General features: G+C 39.7%; 1 protein-coding gene across 1 annotated transcript in view; it reads left to right on the top strand.

Annotated features, from left to right (window-relative positions):
• The window catches only part of Cacna1d (calcium channel, voltage-dependent, L type, alpha 1D subunit), a 506,855-nt gene that overhangs the window by 123,793 nt on the left and 362,833 nt on the right, over positions 1–20,229 (top strand). The window lies entirely within an intron of this gene.

Genomic DNA, 20,229 nt, shown 5'->3' with positions numbered 1-20,229 from the left:
CTGGTTTTCTGGTGGTTAATTGAAGAGTCTCACATACTTTCCTGCCCAGGCTGGCTTTGAACCGCAATCCTCAGATCTCAGCCTCCTGAGTAGCTAGGATTATAGGTGTGAGCTACTGGCACCTGACTTCTTTTTCTATTTTTAAGATATATATATATATATATATATATATATATATATATAAAATGTATGAATATTATATACAATCGTTAAGTAGTTGTACAAGGGGTTACCATTCAATGATCAGTTAATAAATATAATACATCTTGGCTCATATCATCCCTTTCAGCATTCTCACCCATCCCTTCCCTCAGTTTTCTTAGTTTCATAGGATATGCATTGGATATTATTACTATACTTCTCCCTTTCCTCTCTTTATACCTCTACCTCCCCCACCCCCCCAATCTTTTAAGTAAAAGTAAACATATACTGGGTTGTATGCAAGTGCACACAAATGTATTAAGATGAAGTATGATATTTGCAGGGGAGAATTCAAACATTGCCATTCCTTAGAAAAATTAACTCATAGTTCCTATCATGTAAAGGCTAACATCCACTCAGTTTCTAATAAATTTTTACCATTGAAATCTTTTGTCCTGATTTTGTAATTTTTATTTGTAGGCTGAATATTTTTTTATCAGATTATTCCACTGGCATCAGACAGGAACATTAACTATAGCTTTTTATAGTTCCTGTGTTCCAATTCCTATAACTCTCTGTTGTTCTAAGTAGGGAGTGGTTTGGTTTGTTTCTTGTTGGAATCCTTAGAATTGTTACATTTTACCTTTCTCTTCTGTGGTAAATCTATTACCTTTATTCATGTATTCAGGGTTTCATCAAACATGGATTTTGTGTTTTTATTTTTTTCACATATTGTTATTTATTTATTTTTGTGTGCTGGTTCTGGGGCTTGGATTCAGGGCCTGGGAGCTGTCCCTGGGCTTTTGTTTGATTAAGGCTAAAGCTCTACGGCTAACGCCACAGCTTTACTTTTGGCTTTTTGGTAGGTTATTGGAAATGAGTCTTACAGACTTTCCTGCCTGGTCTGGCTTCAGATGGGGATCTTTAGATCTCAGTCTACTGAGTAACTAGAATTAAAGGTATTAGCCACCAGTGCCAGGCTTCTTGACTTATTCTTAAAATTTTTTATTGTGATTAAGTGATTACATAAATTTCACAGTATTATGAGATAGTGATATTTAGTTAAAATCACAAACACATTCTAACTTTCATGAGGCAAATTGTTATTATTGTGGCCTATAAAATTTGTGAATTCTATGAGCTTTGACAATACAGCTATTTCTTCCACATCAGGTGGTATATACATTTCTTTCCTTTTGCTTAGTGTTAGTTGTTCCCTCTATCCCTTTCATTCCCTCCCTCTCATTGCTGCCCTTGAGCTGCTTAGTTCATTTTTATCAATGTCCAGTGCAGCTGATGGACCCCTCTGTTATATGTTTTCCCATGTTTCCCTCTGATTCTGTGTCCTCCTAGTTTTCCCTCAGATGTGTAATACATATATATCTATATCTATATATATCATATATGTGGTCAACAGCATGGGGTAATTTAGTAATTATACAACAAGATGAGTAGAGGTCCTTTATTTCTTGAGTCTTGTTTACTTTGTTGTATCTCCTTGCATTTTGTTTTAACATCCACATATCAGGGAGACCATGTGCCATTTGTCTCTTTGCTCTTGGCTTACTTCACTCAAAATGATTTTTTCTAGTTCCATCCGTTTCCATGCAGATGCCATTATTTTGTCCTTTCTAATGGCTGTATAATATTCTATTGTATATAGGTACCACAATTTCTGGATCCATTCATCTATAGTGGGGCATCAAGGTTGTTTCCACATCTTAGCTATTGTGAACAGTGCTGCAGTGAACATGGAGGTGCACATGTCCTTGTATCCTGGTTCCTGTTGCTCAGGGTAGATGCCTAGGAGTGGTATGGCTGGGTTGTAGGGAAGGTCTATATTTAGCTTTCTGAGGTACCTCCAGACTGCTTTCCAAAGAGTATACATTCCCACCAGCAATGAAGTAGGGTTCTTCTTTCTCTGAATCCCCTCAAGCATTAGTTGTTGGCTGAATTTAGGATGTGGGCCATTCTGACAGGGGTAAGGTGGTATCTCAGGGTTGTTTTTATTTACATTTCCTTTACAGCCAGGGATGATGAACATTTCCTCATGTGTTTCTTTGCCATTTTTATCTTCTTCTGAGAAGTCTCTAGTTCCCTTACCCATTTAGTAATTGGTTTGTTAGGTTTGGGAGGGATTAGTTTCTTGAGTTCCCTGTATATAATGGATATTAGGCTTTTGTCTGATATACTGCTGGTAAATATTTTTTCCTGGTTAGTTGGCTGTATTTCTAGTTTGGTTACTATGTCTTTAGCTGTGCAGAAACTTCTTATTTTAAGATAGTCCTATTTGTTGAGTCTTTCTCCTATTTGTTGTGACCCTGGGACTTTGTTCAGGAAGTTCTTGCCTGTGCCTATAAGTTCAAGTGTCTCTCCTACTCTGTCCTGCAGTAGTTTCAGAGTTTCAGGTTTGGTGTTAAGGTCTTTAATCCATTTTGAATTGATATTAGTGCATGGTGACAGGCTGGGGTCCACTTTTAGTTTTCTTGACTTATTCTTAACCAGTAGTAAATTCTTTGTGTAGGAGAGTATCTATTTTGTATTCTCTTTCCACCATGATTTTGTAGAAGCTACATTAACAAAAAGTATTTTAAAATCTGGTACTTTGGGCTCATAGAATTCACAAACTTTATAGACCATGATAATGACAATTTGCCTTGTGAAGGTTAAAATATGTTTGTGTCTTTAAGTATCACTATTCCACAATACTGTGAAATATGTGAACTTTATGTAATCACTTAATCTCAATTTAAAAAAAAGGAGAGAAGGGATGGGTTAGGAGCGATGGGTAACAATGTTGTCAGATACCTTGTATTCATATACTGTATTGTAGAATGGGAAATTCTTTGTACAACTACTTAAACATAATAATAATAAAAATGTTTAAAAAATTTGGTACTTTGGGCACACAGAGTTTTTTGCGTAGGGACAGTTTCTTGTTGATTTGGCTCTGTGCTGCTGAAGAACTTAACTTCAATATTCCTGTCTTCTGTTTGGTCTCTACCAGTTTTCTTATGGGATCATAATAGCTACTTTTTATTCTTTCTCAGCTAAGTATATAGCACCTACTGGAGAAATATGAGAACTTTAAGGCAAGGACTAAAGGATGGATACTTTTCTTAGTTTCAGGAAAAGTAACATTTCCAAGCCTCATAACAATGGCTTTGGGGTCATAGTAGCTATAAAGCTCATCAGGAAAAAAATCCAGAGATGATGGTTGATGGCATGGGAAACTCCATTTTAAATTATCCTGTAAAGCATAGCCTCTTCTCTACCCTATTACAACAAAGGGATCTTTTCCTTTCAGGTGTAGTATTAGGAAGCAGGAACTGGAATTACATACTCGTATCTACTGTTTCATCAGGGATCGTTGACGAGGATCCCCAGTTCTAGATTAACCATTTACTAGTCAAACTCAGCAAACTCATATTCTAACATAATAAATGCCACTATATCTTTACAAACTGGAGGTGAAAATATTTTCCTTGACCTATCTCAGAGGTTTTGTGAGGCTTCAAGGGCAGCCTGGAAATGAAAAAGTATTATGAAAATAAATGATCAATATTAAAGCTTAGAGAAATTTGTCTTAGGAAGTGGGATATATTAAAATGGGAATATCTTTTTCTAATATATATTTTTTATTGTAAAGATACTGTACAGAGGGGTTACAGTTACCAGAGCAAGGTAATGAATCCATTTCCTATCAAGTATTGTTACACCCTCCTTTGTTTTTCCCCTTCCATCCCTTTCCTCCCTACCTCCCCAACTCTCCCTGCCCAAAGTTGTAAAGTTTGTTTTCAACATACTGTTTTGTACATCTCATTGTTGCAATGGGTCATTCATCTCCTTATTTCAACATTTTGTTATTTCCCTTCCCCTCCCCAAATTAGAAAAATGTGTATATAAGATGCAGGACACCAGAATAAAATACAGTGACAACAGTGGTTATACCACGAGGGAAGAACATATAAGGAAACAAAAAAAAATCTCATAGTACATTATAATTACATTAAAAAGAACAGCAAGAAAGATAAAATCTCTTGTGTCCCTATCTTGGGGTTCATTTCACTTAGCATCATGGTTTTACATATGGTCATATGTACATAGCTTTTGACCTCTTCTGCTTCTGCTTATCCTAGATAGATACTAGTTATTGCAGATAAGGGAAACCATGGGACCTATGTTTCTTTGAGTCTGGCTTACTTCATTTAATATAATTTTTTCCAAGTCTTTCCATTTCCTAGCAAATGGGGTGGTGTCATGCTTTCTGATGGAAGCATAGAATTCACACACACACACACACACACACACACACACACACACACACACACACACACATCACATCACATCACATTTTCTTGATCCATTCATCTACTGAGGGGCATCTGGGTTGGTTCCGTATCTTTGCTATGGTGAATAATGCTGCAGTAAACTAGTTGTGCTGGTAGCTTTAGTATGGCCTTGTTTGTGATCATTTGGGTAGATGCCTAAAAGTGGGATTGCTGGGTCATAGGGGAGTTCTATGTGTAGTTTTTTGAGGAATCTCCATACTGCTTTACAAAGTGGCTGAACAAGTTTACATTCCCACCAACAATGCAGTAGGGTTCAAAATGGGAATATCTTGACTGTAATGTGTAAAACAACAGGACATAGGACAGTGTGGTACTATTTACTGCCAACTTCTCTGTTGGCCACTGCCACATGTCCCCTCCTTTCCTCAGCCCTCACTGCCCCACAAGTGGAGCCCACAATCTGCCTTCCAGAAACATCCCTCCTCTCTGCTGCTCTACCATCTTTTCAGAGGGCTGACAATCAGCTTCATGCTGCTTTCTAATCTTTCTAGATCCAATTAAACATCTCTGGTCACATTGTCTGAGCACCACACAAACTTCACTTGGTGGTGAGCCTTAAGAAGTGTGTGTATGTGTGTGTGTGTGTGTGTGTGACATTTTGGGGGCACTTTTATGATTACATGCCATTTCTTTTCGATTGTATCTTCTTAGTTAATTGGAATGGTTACAGAAGATGTATAGTCTTCTGTAAAAAAAGAAGAAGTGTGTATGTATGAGAGAAGGGGCGGGGGAGAGTGTTGGTTAACTCTTGTCTTAGAAAGATCATGTCCATTGCTGCTTAATGGAAGAGCAATTGTGAAGTCTAGACCCAGGTTCACATTGAACAATTGCCTATCTCTATTGCAAACTTCAAGATGAAAAAGGGCACACTGTAGATAACCATGTCCATATGGGCTCAGGGGTCCAGAGGCAATCTGGTGGTTTAAGAATCAGCAATCATGTGAGAAAGTGTTTGAGTAGAAAGGTCCAACAGGAAGGGATGCTGACAGGTGAGGACAGAGCCAAATTGTAAAGGAGCTTGAAGCTAGGGGTAGAAAGCTGAACTTTTAGCAAGACAATAGCTTTCCTCTGGATTGTAGAACTTCCTTTCTGGTGGAAAATAAGTGGATTTGACTGTGATAGGGTGTCCTACCTTGCAGATTGCAACCTCTTACCTCATCTTTCCTAAGGTCTATTCAATACAGGTAGTCATAGTGCATTAGCATATTATTTTCCAATTGCCAGCCTGGACCACAGTGCTTTCCACATCGCTGGGATGGCAAGTATGCACCATTGTACCTACCTTTTTTATAGGCTGAGGTGGGGAGCCCCTGAACATTCTTCCAGGTTAACCTGAAACCACAATCTTCCTGATATGTGCCTCCTTAGCAATTTAGTTAATATAGCGAATTACTCTTAAACATTTAGTAATATACTACATTGTGAAGCATCAAAAACTCAAATGTTAGCCGGGCACTGGTGGCTCACGCCTATAATCCTAGCTACTGAGGAGGCTGAGATCTGAGGATCATGGTTCAAAGCCAGCCTGGGCAGAAAAGTTGGTGAGGCTCTTATCTCGAATTAACCACTAGAAAACCAGAAGTGGTGCTGTGGCTCAGGCAGTAGAGCATTGCCTTGAGCTGAAGAGCACAGGGATAGCACCCAAGCCCAGAGTTCAAGCCCACGACCGACAAAATCAAACCAAAACCAAAACCAAAACAAAACAACCTCAAATGTTGGGTGTTGGTGGCTTATGACTGTAAACCTAGTTACTCAGGAGGTTGAGATCTGAGAGTTGCAGTTCAAAGCCAGCCTACACAGGAAACTCTTTATCTCCAAATAATCACAAAAAAAGCCAGAAGTGGAGCTGTGGCTCAAGTGGTAGAGTGCTAGCCTTGAGCAAAAAGAAGCTCAGGGATAGTATCCAGGTCTTAAGTTCAAGACCCAAAACAAAAACAAGATAAACAAAAGTAACTCAGAAAGCTAGACTCTGGTTCTGAATCTGCTATGAACCAAATGGTTAATGGAGAAGCAACTTTCCTTCTTGGGACTCAATTTGCTTACAGTAAGGCAAGTGGGAAGAGAGACAGCTAGTTTCAATTACTCTTAAAGTCCTCTTAACTTGAATGTGTCTTGCTTATTACAATTTGCATCATGTGTTCAGAGGACTATTTTGTTGGGCTGTTTCTATTTCTCTAAGATGTTCTGAAGATGAATGACTTAAAAAAAAACCCCAAGACCATTGACATAATTTAGCCTTTATTAAGTCTGCCTTCTCAACTTGGGGCATTTTTTAAAAAAGGAAAATTATTTGGCCAGTAGTTGCAAGGTGGCCAGTATCCAGATTTCTCTCTGGGCAGTTTTCTGCCTTCTGACAGGAGGGTTCTGTACTTTTCTATAGTTGTGAGAGATTAGAGAAAATAGAATAATAAACCATACAGTAGTTGGGGAAGACCAAGGGCAGAACCTGAGCTAGGTTCTGGCGTAGAGAAGAGATTTAATTAGACGGAGAGGAAGGAGTCAGACATACCAGGTAAAACAGGATAGTGAGGCAGATCCATGCATCAGAGTCAGCAGTGGCTTGATGAGAGCAGGAAGCAGAGGAAAATGAGGCTTGGGACTTAAAATCAGGCAAAGGGGGAAATTATATATGGAGCTTTAGGATCTTGATTCTCAAAGTATATCTGGGAACTGGGAGTTATCACAACACTTAGGAACATGATAGAAAAGCAACCTTCTACCAGCTCTGCTAAATCAGAATCTATATTTTAATATGCTCTAAAGGTGGTTTGTGTTCACCTAGAAGTCTGAAAGTGCTGTAGTTTGGGACAGTGGTTCTCAGTGATACTGATACATAAGCCCTATCCCAACCTCCTAAGTCAGAATTTTTGAGTAATGGACTTGAGCAGTGGAAGCCTTAAGCAATAACTGATAGTCAGGTTTGGGAGCTATTCCTTTCAGAGCTGTAAAGCAGTAATGAAAGTGTTAGTGTGAGAAATGAAAGAGAAAGATTAAATTAAGGTCAACCAGTAGTATGAAGTGTGTACTTAGGAAACAGAAAATAGGGGATCAATTAAATATAGAAAAGAAAGAAAAAGAATAGGAAGTGGTGCTGTGGCTCAAGTGGTAGAGTGCAAGCCTTGAGCTGAAGAGCTGAGGGACAGCACCCAGGCCCAGAGTTCAAGCCCCACGACCAACAAAAAAAAAGAGAGAGAGAGAAAGAAAAAGGATACAACTCTATCATATCATCTTGATGGCAGAGAAAAAAAAATAAAAGAACCACAAGTTGCTGTGGGGAGTTGGTTTTTACAGGATAACAGGAAGTTGTGTGGCATTAGACATTTCCACTTAATTTGTGGAGACAATGTCAGTCAAGCATTTGGTGGTTTCCCACTGTTGGACAAGAAATGTACTCATTACCTTACTTGTGTAACTGTAACTCTTCTGTACATGGCCTTTACAATAAAATAAAATATTATTTAAAAAAGAAGGCAGGGTTGGAAGTATGAATTTACAATTCATTATCATAAAGGTAAGAGCTAGAGTCATAGAAATCTTACAAGGTAACCAGCTAACAGGTCAAAGACTTTGTTGTACATAAATTAGAATTGGAAGGATGTTTTAGAAAACTTTAGGGCAAACTTCTGTGCAGGATCCAAGTGTGTTGGCCTCAGTGATAAAGTAAGGACTGTCCTTTCAGGTTGGGTTTGAGCAACCTTCTACCTAGAGTCAGAGAACATGCTTGGGCTACCTTGTCCAGAGCACCATGGAGTTTATTACCAGAGGGGCCTGGCCTGTGTGACGTTCCCCTGCCAACTCTGTGACTCATCCACACACTTCCACAGTGGTATTTTCGGAGTACAATTATGTGTAGCAGAATCTCTTTTCCATGGCTGACAATGTTGCCCATCTGTGAAGTCATTAAGCTCTTGTGCTCTCAAAGTAGGGAGGAGGTAAACAGTGGGAGGAAATTGGGAACCTGCTGGAATAATGGGAGCCTGGGATTCACACTCTGCCCCAGGGCTTCAGGAGTCCTAACATCCTTCTCTGAGAGGGAGCATGGGAGATGGGAATTAACCCATGGTTCTCCTTTGCAGAAGAGTGCAAACCAGAGTGAAAATGCACACAGAGATGAAGGAAGTAGGTTTGGAGTCAGGAAATTAGTATTCGGATCTAAGCTCTGCCATGTACTAGAAACTGCCATACCAAATTTCTTAATCAATGAGGAATTTAATCTTTCTCATAGGACTGTAGTAAGCAAATGTATGTACTACACAGTTTTATAAACTACACAGTACAATATAAATATCCTCTGTGTGTGTGTGTGTGTGTGTGTGTGTGTGTGTGTGTGTGTATACAAGACTTGAGTTCAGGACCTCATACTTTTTCTCAGATTTCTTGCTCCTGGCTGATGCTGTACCATTTGAGCTACATCTCCAGTCCAGAATTTTGCAAGTTGATTAGAGATGTAATCTCTGTGGACTTTTCTGTCCAGCTTGGCTTCAAATAGCTCCTCAGGTCTCAGCCTCCTGAGTAGTTATGATTAAAGGTATTAGCCACTGGCACTCAACTATATAATATGCTATTTAAAAAAGGGACACCAGAGGGGCTGGGAAGTTGGCTCAGTGGTAGAGCGCTTGCCTTGCATGTTGAGGCTCTGGATTTGATTCCTCAGCACCACATAAGCAAAAAGAAAAAAGCTGGAAGTGGTGCTGTGGCTAAAGTGGTAGAGCGCTAGCCTTGAGCTGAAGAGCTGAGGGACAGCACCCAGGCCCAGAGTTCAGGCCCCACGACCAGACCCCCCCCCCAAAAAAGGGACACCAGAATGTCCAGCATGCAGATGGATAAAAAGAGGGCCAAAAGGAATTGGAAGATTTATCCTCATGATGGTTTGGTGGTGGTAGTGGTGGAATAGTCTTCTTTCTAGTACATTAAAAAGAAAACCCACAACAACAAACAACAACAAACCTAGAAATCTGTCCATTTGGTCTGTTGTCACAAAAAATTCTCTTGTGGTCTCTTTTTCTCCTCTTTCAGCCCGAGACTCCCTAATCACTCCTAAAGGCTTTTATGCACTTACATGTACATGTGTGCAGGAAGTAGAGTTGCCTATAGTGACCCTAGACACCCCCTTTAAGATATTTTTTCCAAAGCAGGACTGTAGGCATTCTACTTCCTGAGAACAAGGTCCTCACATCCTCTTCTGTTTCTCCTGCGTGATAAGTAAAGGGCTTGTTGTGAGGTTTCCTGGAATATTTGTGTTTCGGGGCAGAACTAAAGCTTTAAGCTGTAATGATGAATTTTTGGCATCAGGGAACTCAATGGAAAAGTGTAAAATTGATCTTCTGGGATCTTTGAAGCTACAATTAACAGGCTCCCATCAGTTTTGGGGCTGTGTTTGTATAGACCATATCCCAGCCCCCAAAGATGTCAGGAAATGTGAAATGGATCCAATTGCATTACTTTGTAGGAATTTTGTGAGCCTCAAGAACAAAAGAGAATAAGTTATTGTTTGTCATATGATAGGTATAATTGCAACACAGGGGCATTAACATTCCTTGTGTTCCATTAACATTCCAGAACATGCTGGCCAGATCCATAGAAAGTTATAACAAAAGAATTGTATAAAAGATTTTTAATTTTTATTGCATTTGTGGAGTACAAATGTCTTCAAACTTTAGCATGGAAGATTTGTGACAATGTAGGTTGCCAAACCCACCTCTAGAAATTTCCAATTTATTAGGTCTGGGATTAGTTGGAGAATTTGAATTTCTAACAAGTACTGAATTATTGCGGTTGTAGTGACACTTTGCCAATCGTTTATGCTTTTCATACATGTGTGACCTTGTAAAGTGGCAGATAATATCACCAATGAAGAAACAAACTCAGAAAGTCTATGACAGCTGAAGTTCGCACAGCTAGTGAAGAGCAGGGCCAAGATTCCTAGCCTCTCACTCTTTTACTATTTTCTTCAGTTCTATTGTATCATTACAGAATTCTATGATGTCTCCTGTGTGGACAAAGTAAGTCAGAACTTATTTTTTTTCTTGATCTTCAAATGGTTATCTTGTCTTTAGTCTGTATTGAACTATAACAATTGGAGTGTTTTAGTGATTTTTGAAGAAATATTTGACAAAAAAAAGGGACCGGAGGGGAAGAAGCATCCAAGAAGAAACGTCTGTGATGACAAGAACCCAGTTAGGCAGAAGGAGCTGGGAAAGGAAGCCTAGAAGGGAAGTATGGGCGTCAGGGGTGGGAGTGAAGGTGGGGTAGGGTAGGGGAGAGGACTTGTAAGCTTTGGGTAGAAAGAAAGTTATGGATCATGAGAGATCTTCAAAATCACTCAGGCATTTAGCTTCATGGGTCAACATTTTATATATTGGTTATTTTGCTATGTCATTAAAAGTCCAGTAGTTGTAAAGTCAGTATATTTGCAAAAACCTTCCCATTTACCCTTAAAGTAGTGCTAGACATTGAAAATTTATGGAGCTCTTGAAATGATTCCTTTCAGCTCCATGTGTTTTTTGTATTTATCAAAATGGAACACTAACAAGTATTTATCCATTTTATAGACATGTTGACAATAACAACTACCATGTGTGTCTCCCTGTCATGGAGATTATTTTGCTCAATACATGATTGACTGAGATGAATTCAGTCTATTATAAACATATATTAAAAATAGCAATCTTAAAAAAGTTAAAAATGAAAGTTTCATGTATTTGGATACAATACAGTGCCAACCTGGTCATTAGAACATGAAGCAGATAATCTGTAATGAGTTATCTAAGTTTGTATAATAGTTCTTGAAATAAATGTTTTGGATTTTACAGTGGTCCTTTTCTAAGAGTTCCCAAATTGGACTTAAAATATTGCCCCTTTTCTGCACTTGTTCTAATACTCTAGGAAAGTAAAATCTGGCTATTTTATTAAATTTCAAATTGCAATCCAATTCCAGTTTGTAGCATCCAATTTTTTAAACCATAGTCATAAAGCTGAGAGAGGTCACTGCATTTTCATATTGCATTTTTATCAAGTAGAAAGAAAATATTCCTAAATTGGCTAAGCACTCTCTACTTTGCTAATCAAAGGGGATTAAAGGAATATGGTGCATTTGATTTGTTTTAGGATTATAGGCATTGCACCATTATGCCTGGCTGTACCGTTAGCAAGATTCAGGAAATGAATATTTTTTTTAGAGATGGGGGTCTCATTATATTACCACTGTGCCCAGCTTTGAAGATTCTTCATATTTTAATGACTTCCTATATGAATTCCCATGATAAATATGGATTTAAGAGTTTGACAAGTTTATGGTAGTATAAAGGATCTGTGACTTAAATTCTTTTTTTGTAAAGTTTTTTTTATTGTAAAAATGATGTACAGAGGGGTTACAGTTACATGAGCAAGGTGATGACTACATCATTGTTGCCTCCTCCTTTGTTTTTCCCCTACATTCCTTCCCTAAAGCAAACAGATCCACACCTATGATAGGTACCAGGTCTAAGAATTGGTTCCATTTTAATGACAGTTTTTTGAATGAAATAGTTAAACAACTACCCTGAAAAACAAAAAGGCAAGTAGAACATTTGAATTATGAAATAGCTGATGTTTGTTGACTTTCTAACTTTCAGTGTTCTTGTAAAGTCACTCCTATGTTTGATCAGATGCAGATCCATGTTATTACCCCAACACAGTGTGGGATCATAATAGTTTTATTCCTAGTAGCTAGTTTTGCTTTTAAACTGTTAGTGGCTGTGGTGTAGTATTGAATAAATGCAATGATGTTCATACTGAGTGTCTACATTCATATTTAGCTTGTGCCATAGGGCTACACTTATATGCATGTAGGAAATGTCCATTTTACTATTATCTGCTATACTTTTTCTGTTTTGGGGTTATCAGTATTAACTATGAAATCTTAAATACTAAAACGTGTACTAGAAATGTAAATTAAGCAAAATACAAAGATTAAAAATAACAAACCGGTGTGATCCATTTTCTTACATTAAATGACACAATGCTATTGACTAAAAGGAGAGCCATTGTATTTTATCTTATCTGGGGTGTGGAGGTCTAAAATGCTAAAGTAAGGGTATTAAAGTATGAAGTAAGAGCAAACTAAGGAAAAGCAAACTCCCCTCTGTACCCTTTAAATAGTTCTCTCTTTCCCTCTTTCCTTTTTCCCTCTCTTTCTCCCTCCATCCTTCCCCTTCTTTAAAGATAATAAGTTATATGATTTAATTAATTAATTAATGCAATGGGGATTGAATTTAGGGCCTTCAGCTTACAATGCAGGTGTGATACTACTTGAACCACGCCTCCAGCTCTTTTTGAACTTACAATTTTTGGTACACTCTGGTTTTATGCTTGGGCTACAATCCTACTTGTGCTTCTGTGTCACTGGGCTGGACAAGTATGTATCATTGTACCAGACATGCTTCCTGGTAGCTGGGACACCAGGTACAAATCACTGTGCCAAGTCATGGATTGAGACAGAGTCTCATCAACTTTTTTCTCCAGGCTGTCTTCAAATCCTAATTCCCCAATCTGTACCTCCCAAGTAGTTAGGATAACAGGCTTGGATAACCACCATGCCCAGATGTATAACATTATTTTCATCTTTACAACTAATCAGTGAGGGAAGTGGCACTGTGGCTCAATGGTAGGGCTCTCTCCTTGAGTGTTCAGGCCCAGAGTTCAAGCCCTATAACTGGAGGAAAAAAATCATCACAACTAATCAGTAAGGTGGGTAACATTATTATTGTTTTAAGGGTAGGGAAACTGAGGGCTAAGAGGGAGAGTGACTTCCCCAGAACAATACAGTTAGAATCTGGCAAGGCCAGGATTTGGGCCCAAATTTACCCAGCTAGCCTGTTCAATATATCCTATTAGAATGGTAAGAACCCAATTTATTTCATAGATGGAAAACTTAAGACCTGCTTCCGTCCTCCAATCAACATGGATAATGGGGTGTGCACTGCATGTATTAGGTTGTGCCAGGATTTTTCAACTAGGGAAGTGGAGATTTGGTGCATCAGAGAGTGATGAATAAGACTTAAGAAGTGGGTCAAGGGGGATGGGAATGATCCAGTTAAAGGAACTGGAATTAGTCTGCCTGATGCACAGATCCTGCCTTTCAAGTGAACAGTAACTTGGTGAAGGATAAAAACCAGCTGGACTCTACTTGTAATGAGGCCAAAGCAAAAAGAAAGGAGCTTAAATTTTGTTGGATGAGGTATAAGTAAGTTGTAATTGCAAAATCCTGATGGTGATGGGCTGCGGCAGGCAGTAGGTGAGAGGAGGGAGACTAGGTAGCACCAGGAGATAGGAGACCTTACTAGGCTGGGGCTGTTTTCTGCAGGGCTGTTTTACATGCCCACTCCCACAACAGCATTGCCTTTCATAATAACTACAGTTAATTAGTAACATTTTGACCCATCAGACCTTCCAGTGCTTTACAAATATTTCTACTCTTCCTTTTCTCTTGCTCCCTGGAATTAGAGCTATTTTCATGAAGCACAATTCTGATATTTCTCTACTCAGAAATAGCCCAAAGCAGCCTGAACAACTGTTTTCAAAGTGTGATCTATGGACTTGCAGAGGTAAGATTGTCAAATGTAACAAAATATAGGAGCTCCATTAAGTTTGGATTTAAAATAATGAATAATTGTTTTTATTCTATGTTCCATAAAATATTGAAGCATTCTGTATTTGAGCTGATAAACTGTCAGAAGGACTGTAAGATTCTTTCAAGGGATCTTTGAGGTCCAAACTATTTTCATAGTGACACTAAGACTCCTTGGCCTGTTCTACTGTTTTGACATCTGCATTGATGATGGAGTCCGTACTGTTTTAAATTGCTGTTGTTTTTGCATGAATCAGTGACACGATAGTGTACTGTAGGACACTGCACTATTCCCCATCATGCACGCACACTAAGACAACAAACAGAAGAGAACCAAAACCAGTTTTACTTAGCATCTCCTAGGTGAATGAGTACAGATTACTAATTTTATTAAATCTCAGTTCTTTAGTGTTTTGGTGACACACTGGGACAAAGGCACGAAAGATTTCTGCTCTTGCAATGATTGTTTCACTTGTGTGATGGTTTGAGGCAGGAAGCTGATGGGGTAATTTTCACGAAACCCAATTTTCCTAACAAACTATGGTTATTCAGATGGCATATATTTTCTATAAAATGAAGCGAGCTAGTTACTTCAAAGAAAAAAAAACTTGACAATATTTGTGCCAATTATAAAACTTGAGCTTTCAAGTGAAAAAATTAGAATGTTGAAAAACTATCTACCACTGAGAGCTTGACAGCTTTCCAATATTAAAGACTTTCTGGTGATATTGGTGGTGATAAAAGTATGTTTTTTTATGTTGTATAACAAAATGTGTCAACAGTTAGAAAATCTGAGTGACTTGAGGAACCAATGTTTTACCAATGACCAATGCAAGACATTACCAAATCATTCAGGAGGCTAAGGTCTCAGGATTGTGGTTCAAAGCCAGCTGGACAGGAAAGTCTATGAGACTCTATGTGGAATTAACTACCAAGAAAACTGAGTGTTGAGCCCTGGACTGGTACAAAAAAATACCTCCCCAACTCCCCCATCATTCAAATAGCAATACAGACTGATAGATTTTAATATACCATTAAAAAAACGTTGCACTGATAGTTTAAAATTCCACATTTCAACTGATCTTTAAAAGCTGGGTTGGTGTCATAACAATGAGTAATAGCCACAGTTACCTGAAAATGCTATTAGAACAATCTTCCCTTTCCAGCTACCTATCTGTATGAGGCTAGATATTCATCACATACTTCAAGCCAAACATTCTAGCACTATGATTGAATGCAGAGGAAGACATGAGAATCTGTCTTCTTTTCAGCCAGACAGTAAGGAGGTTGCAAAAAAATGTAAAAAAAGGTTACCACCCCTCTTGCTATTTTTTCTGAAAAAGAGTTGCTTTTCAGAAAATATGATTTTAAAAGTAAATTATAAAAGCTTTGTTCAATGTTCTCAGTTTGAATATGGTAAGTACCAATAGACAGATTCTATAGAGTGAAAGCTCTTTGGTATCTACTACAATTGGTAAAGCAGTCTAAAGGGGTTCTGAAAGAAAAATAATTCACAACTGTCAGATTATATGTTAATACTCAGATGAGGAAACCACATATTAGAGACTTTCCCTTCTCCTGCCCATTCTGCTTTTGCAACCCTATTTATTACCACTATCACCTAAGTATCCCCAGGTTTCAGCATAGCTGCTCACATACTGATTTCTGCACATGCTCAGTACCTTGTATATACCAATCCTCTACTTAGGGAACACATGGCTTCAGCTCATTCATCTCCTTTTCTGGTGGCTATTGGGTCAGAGTTATCATCTCAGCCCCAGGGTCAGGGGAAACATTTGTGATTCATTCTGACCAAACTTCTCAGTATGTTTCCATGAATATATTCTGCATATAATCTCCAGGATCTATTTGTTTGTTTGTTTTTTTAATTAGAATTCCTGGTGTGAGAAGGACTGAATTTTCTGTTTTATATTTTTACCATCCATGGCTAAGTGTGCTGCCATAAACTTTATGAGATTTTGGTAAATATTAGCTGACAATTACTAGGGATATCTGTGAGCTTTTATGACTCCGCACAAGTTAATCAGAATAGTTAGTGCCTGCTGTGAGCATAACATGTAGCAGTTGGAGTAGGGAGTAAAGGGGGATGATTCTTGCTTAAGGACCTGAACTGTGGTTCGAGAGACAGTGTTTATAGCCAACAAGCAGCCGACCATGACACAAGAAACTACCTCACTGAAAGAACAAGAGGTGTTAGAGGCCTTTAGGGAAGGGGAGGTGAGAATGGAGACACATGTGCATGAAGGTGGAAGGCTTCTGGAGGAGGTAGGGACATCATAGAACCTTGTTATGTAGGAAGTGTTCAGTAGAGGTCAGAAGGCAGAGATTTCAGGTCAGTGAATAAACAGAAGCCAAGGCAGCATCAGAAATGAGCACAGCATGTTCACAGTCTAATGAGGAGATTGCTGACCACACTGAAGGTGAATGGTGGGAAAGGAAAATGTTGAAAGCTATTCAGAGGGGTTTTAGGTTGGATGAGGAAGGAAAGGACAATTTTTTACAGGGAAGTGACATGGTGTTTTCTTCATGGATAATTTGTGTGAGACTAGAGATGGGACATCTAGTTCCTGACTCAGGGCATGAAGTTGCTGAAGCCCTGGAATGGGAATCTGTAGAGTTTTTGTGAAATGCTATATATGCAGATAACCACATATAAAATGCCAGCTCTGTGCCTTTAAATCAGAGTATTTTGTATTATAAGGGTATGCCCACAATTGGAGTGTTGGCAACAAAACTTGTCTTTGCACATGTGGCCAATTTAGAAGTGAAACATCTTATTCTAACTTTTCTTCAAGTCTCATTGTTTCAGCTACTAAGTAACTGTGTGTGGTTTTGGATAAGTTACTTAACTCCTGAGTGTCTTGATTTTGTCTTCTTTAAAATGAGAGTATTCATAGTACCTATATCATAGGCTTATTATGGAAATAAATGAGTTAATACCTAATATAGCACCTATATTAGAATCTGGCACATAGAAATATGATTTATTTATATTATATATAACAATATTTGTGAATATTTAATTTACCCAAGTGATGGGTCAAAGCATCCAGAACTGTGTAGCATCAAGGCCCTCAAACAAACAAAAACTTGCTAGAGGTATTACAAAGATGGGATTGTTTATAAAGATGGAAAGTCAAAAATTTCAATTTCATAAACCTATTAACAATTAGAGTTTATAAACCAGATACTCAAGTCACCATTTATGTCACTTCTCATCTAAAACACCTCTCACTAACTCCTACTGAAAGATCTAGTCTTTGCTTCATCCATCCATCCATCCATCCTTTTTCTACCTTCTTTTTCCTGTAGCCTATATTGATATAGGCTCAAACACTCACATCTCTGCTTCTTTCCAAATATATCTCACTCTGCTCTCCAGTCTCTCTGTGCCTTCTTTGTAATTTCAAGAATACATTCTTCTTTGTTGATGCCCTATGAAAGTAGTGGGAATTTTGTTTTTGTTTTTGTTTGGCCTGGGGATTGAACTCAGGAGACTGGGTGCTGTTCCTGAGCTGTTTGCTTAAAGCTAGACCTCTACTGCTCGAGTCACAGCTCCATTTCTGGATTTTGGTGGTCTATTGAAAATAAAAGTCTAAGGGACTTTCCTGCCTATGCTTGCTTTGAACCACAATTCTTAGATCTCAGCTTCCTGAGTAGCTAGGATTTTAGGTATAAGCCACTGGCACCCAGCATGTTTTGTTTTTACTAATACTTTTAAGAGTAGTTCTAGGTTTACAGAAAAAATTACACAGTAAGTAGAGTTTCCATATGTCCCTTCTCCAACAGCTTTTGTTTTGGTCGGTCATGGGGCTTGAACTCTGGGCTCAGGCACTGTCCCTGCATTCTTCAGCACAAGGTGAGCGCTCTACCACTTGAGCCACAGCGCCACTTCCGGTTTTCTAGTGGTTTATTGGAAATAAGAATTTTATGGACTTTCCTGCCTGGGCTGGCTTTGAACCATGATCCTCAGATCTCAGCCTCCTGAGTAGCTAGGATTACAGGCATGAGCCACCGGAGCCTGGCTTCTCCAACAGCTTTATCTGTTATAAAACTTTGCATTACCATGGCAGATTTGCTAGTATTAATGAACTAGTATTGGTTATTAACTGAAGTCCATAGTTTACATTTATGTTTTCTTTGTGTTGAATGGGTCTTGATAAATGCATACTGTCATTACATTTGTCATTACAGTATCAAACAGTACAACACCAGTGCTCTAAAATTGCCCTGTATTCCACTTGCATCCTCTGCCTCTCCATTAGCTTTGTGTGTGTGCACACTCCCATACACACAAGTGTGTGTCAGTTGTAGGGTTTGAATTCAGGGCCTGGGCAGTGTCATTGAGGTTTTGTGCTCAAGGCTAGTGCTCTCACACTTTGAGTCCCACTTCCAGTTTTCTAGTGGTTAATTGGAGATAAGAGACTCATAGACTTTCCTGCCCAGACTGGCTTTGAACTGTAATCCTCAGATCTCAGCCTCTTGAGTAGCTAGGATTAAAGGTATGAGCCACCAGTACCCAGCTTTGCATTAGCTTTTAAGAATCAGTTACAATGCCTTCTTTTTTGTAAAAACCTCCCAGGTTCCCTCAACACTTGCATAATCTCTGATGCTTGCATAATACTTTCTCCGTACTTGTTATAGCTCCTATGTTCTGCATGGTAGAGAGCTGTATACACTAGGTTGTCTGTCTTCAAGAGAGGGCTTGCCACAGATTTGTCCTGATAACACCTAGCTCAGACAGTTGTCTTGAATAGGTGCCTTGTGAGTGCTGGCTGAGTGCAAGTGAATTGTGAACCAATATTAAGACAAGGTTTTTGTAGAAAAGGTCTCAAGGCAAGGCTGTATGTATACTTGGTATGTGAAAGTGACGGATGCTTGTGAATTTAGTGTGCACTTCATGGAAGGCTAGTTCTTTTGACAGGAACCGTCTTGTACCGCTTTAGCTTTTTGCTAAGAAGTAGCCAGCCATAGGTGAGTTGGCGCAGACCAACTTTACATTACTAGTAGGCCAGCTGGCGATTTTTCCAACCTCTCTAGAAAAAAACAAATAACAAAAACCAACAAAACAAAAAAAGTGAAAAAAGACCAAGAGCTTGTTTGTTTTCATCCTTCCAGGTCAGACACCCTTCTGTGTGTGTGTGTGTGTGTGTGTGTGTGTGACCCCTGGAGAGCCTACTGTCTGGGCCCTGCTCACTCTTCCCAGGTGCTCTCCAACAACTGAGAATCCCCAGGGATCCCATAAACACTGATTTTCTTAATACACACTGAGCTTTTTACTTTAAAGACACTGTTCTCAAACGTTCTAAAAAAACGCTGTAGGAACAAACAGATCAGAACAAAGGCAAATAAATCGAATCCTGTGAAGTAACAAAGTAGGCGCCCTTCTCTAACAGCCAGCACAAAGCTAAATGAAAAATATCAGTCATCCACTAGATACTGTATTTTCCCCTCCAGACCGTTTGCAAACTTCCCCCCACCCCACGTAGGAGAAGCTAAGGCATGAAATAAACCACTCAGCTCCAGGACCCGAGTCAACAGCAAGGTCCCTTGCTCTAAGTGACACTAGCGGTTTGCAAGACTTAAGTCTTTTACTCCCTGGTACCTGCCTCCAAACGTAAGGAAAGGTGGTGATGGGAGAGCGGGAGGTGCCAGCCCAGCCGCCCCCTCGCTGCCCCAGGATCTCCCGTCGGTGCCAGACTCCGAGTTGGGCGGGGAGGGGGGCGCTCCGGAAGCTGGGTTGGAGCCCAGGGTAGTTACCTGGGACAGTGAGTGTTCTGCGGAGAGCAGGGCTTCTCGGTTTCCCTCAGCCACAGCTGGAGGGGTAGGGGGAGCATTAAGAAGATGCCGCCTGGCTCCGGAGCAGGAATGGGTCCAGGTGGAGCCCGCCCGGGGTGCACCTGAGTACCGCCGCGAGGGTCGCACGCTAGCACCTGTGCTTCCAGGGGGACGGAGCGTCCTACAGCTGAGCCCCGAGGAAGGCCCGGCCCCCGGCAGCCCGAGAGCCCCAGCCCCGAAGCCCGGGGAGGAGGAGCGGTTAATCCGCACCCCGCCGCCGCCCCAGCCTGCGCGGAGGCCTCCGGCCTCTCGGGGGGCGGGGGGGGACAC

This window comes from Dipodomys ordii, unplaced genomic scaffold (assembly GCF_000151885.1).
Source record: "Dipodomys ordii isolate 6190 unplaced genomic scaffold, Dord_2.0 Scaffold132, whole genome shotgun sequence".
Lineage (NCBI taxonomy): Eukaryota > Metazoa > Chordata > Mammalia > Rodentia > Heteromyidae > Dipodomys > Dipodomys ordii.
Note: the sequence above shows the minus strand (reverse complement) of the source record. Positions and strands in the feature narration are given on the sequence as shown.